Source organism: Crocodylus porosus, unplaced genomic scaffold (assembly GCF_001723895.1).
Source record: "Crocodylus porosus isolate Cpor-Errol unplaced genomic scaffold, CroPor_comp1, whole genome shotgun sequence".
Lineage (NCBI taxonomy): Eukaryota > Metazoa > Chordata > Crocodylia > Crocodylidae > Crocodylus > Crocodylus porosus.
Genome location: NW_017728913.1, coordinates 22,545,052 through 22,547,989, shown reverse-complemented (window position 1 = coordinate 22,547,989; position 2,938 = coordinate 22,545,052).

Below are 2,938 nucleotides of genomic sequence, written 5' to 3'. Positions count from 1 at the left end.
CAGGACTTTGCATTTGTCCTTGTTGAACCTCATGTGATTCCTTTTGGCCCAATCCTCCAGTTTGTCTAGATCACTGAATCCTAGCCCTACTCTCCAGCACATCCAGCACTCTGAATTCTAGCCATATTCTTCCCAGCTTGGTGTCATCCGCAAACTTGCTGAGGGTGCACTTTAAGCCATCTTCAAAGTCATTGATGAAGACATCAAACAAAACCAGCCCCAGGACTGACCCCTGGGGCACTCCACTTGATACCAGCTGCCAACTAGATATTGAGCCATTGATTACTACTCTGTGAGCTTGATGCTTACAGACAGTTTTCTATCCACTTTATAGTCCATTCATCCAGTCTATACTTCCTTAGCTTGCCTGTGAGAATTTTGTGGGAGACAGTATCAAAAGCATCACTAAAATCAAGGTAGACCACAGCCACTGGTTTCCGTGCATCCACAGAGACAGTAGTCACCTTGTCATAAAAGGGAATGGTCAGACATGACTTGCCCCTGGTGAATTCATGCTGACTGTTCCTAATCACCTTTTTTTCCTCCAAGTGCTTAGAAATGGATTCTTTGAGGATCTTCTCCATGATTTTTTCAGGAACTGAGGTGAGGCTGACTGGTCTGTAGTTCCCCAGATCCTCCTTTTTCCCTTTCTTAAATATGGGCACAATGGGTCCCTTTTCCAATCATCCAGGACCTCTCCTGATCACCATGAGTTTTCATAGACGATGGCCAGTGGGTCTGCAATCACATCAGCCAACTCCCTCAACGCCCTTGGGTGCATCCAATCTGGCTCCATGGACTTGTACATGTCCAGCTGTTCTAAGTAGTCCCTAACCTATTCTTTCACCAATAAGAGCTGCTTACCTCCTCCTCAAACTGTGCTGCCCAGTGCAGTCTGGGAGCTGACCTTGCCTGTGAAGACTGAGGCAAAAAGGCATTGAGCACTTCAGCCTTTTCTGCATCCTCTGCCACAAGGTTGCCTTCCCCATTCAGTAAGGAACCCACACTTTCCCTGATCCTCCTCTTGCTACTGACATATTCTTAGCTGACCTTCTTGTTACTGTTCATGTCCCTTGCTAACTGCAAGTCCAATTGCACTTTGGCCTTTCTGATTTAATTCCTGAATACTTAAGCAATGCTCTTATACTCCTCCCTAGTTGTTTGTCCCAGTTTCTACTTCTTATAAGCTTTTTTTTTGTGATTTAATTTCCTGAAGAGTTCCCCGCTAAGCCAAGCTGGTCTTCTGCCATATTTGCTAGTCTTCCTGTGCATTGGGGTAATTTGTTCTTGCACTCACAGTAAGGCTTCTTTAAAGTAGAGCCAGCTTTCCTGGACTCCTCTCCCCCTCAGACTAGCTTCCCAGAGAATCCTGCTTCCTGAATGAGTCAGTCTGCTTTTCTGAAGTCCAGGGTCCTTACTCTGCTGCTCTCCATCCTTCCTTTCCTCAGGATCCTGAACTCAATCATCTTGTGGTCACTGCTGCCCAAGTTGCTATCCACTTCCCCACCAATTCTTCCTTCTTTGCAAACAGCAGGTCAAGAAGATCATGGCCCCAAGTTGGCTACGCCAGCACTTGCACAAGGAAGTTGTCCCCAACACTCTCCAAAAACTTACTGGATTGCCTGTGCACTGCTGTATTGACCTCTCAGTAGATATCAGGGTGATTGAAGTCCCCCTTGAGAACCAGGGCGTGTGACTGGGAAAGCCTTGCTTATACAGATGCTGCAGAGATAGGTCAAAGTAACACACTGCTGCTTCCAGTAAAGAGTGTTTTTCATTTTTTTTAAAACATTAGCAAGCAGCTGTTTTTTATTCCAGAACTTTAATAACACTGTTAGATTTATTTTCTACCTCTGATCAACCATTAATACTAACAGCAGAGAGAGAAGGGAAATGCAGTCTTCAAAAACTTTTTGATCAGCAGGTTGTGTAGTATATTGATCAAACAGGAATGCCACTCAGTTCAGTTAGTATTTTTATTTCTATGCAACCATTTCCAGTCAATTCAACCTACAGCAGAGTTCAGGTTTCGTAATTTCCGTGCTTCAAGTTGTTAGAACCATGGATCAACAAAGTGGTCCAGCTTTTTCCCTTCCTCCATGCTGTTTCTTGACCATGCTTGTTTTTCATTCTCTTTCTTGCTTTGTTCTGTAAAAAAAAAAGTAATCTGACCATACTCCATTTTCACAAGCAGAAAATCAAACCATTTTTGGAACTATTTTAACTTTTCATAGTTGAAACTGTATAACCTTGTCAAGTTTCAAGGTAAGGTCACAGCAGAGCTAGGTGAAATTCCAAACAGCAAAGTATTTTATTTTACTGGATTCAGGGGTGTAGGTTGTAGCCATATTGGTTTAAGAACATAGGCAGGCAAGGTTATTTGAGTGAATCTGATATCTTTATTAGACCAACTTAAGTAGTTGGGGAAAAAAAATATTGAGTAAGCTTTTGGGTTCAAAAACCCTTCGTCAGGCTGAGGAAGTTACAGCAGTAGGTGTGTGCTCTTCCTGGATAGAATGAAAAGTAAAGAAGTCAGAGGCTGGGCTGGTGTGCATTCAAGACAGGCAGTCAGTGAAGATATAGATTGAGGAGTCAATGCGTGAGAGACAGGCTGAGTTGCAGGGAGAGAAGGGGGATGAATAGTGGATAGTTACCTGGGGAGTCAGATGTCAGGCGGGTTATAATGCATCATGAATCCAATGTCTATATTTAGTCCATGATTTTTAGTATCCTGGAGGTTGATGAAGTGGAGTTCATAGGCTCATCTCTGGGAAGTGTTTTGTCAGTTTCCTTTGAGGATCATGACTGAGAGATTGGAGAGAGAGAGGTTTTCTTGTGAGAAATGTGCCCCCACAGGTAATTGGGTATTCTTGTCTTTGATAGATTTCCAGTGTGCATTCATTCTGGTGCACAGTTGTTGTTTGGTCTCTCCTACGTA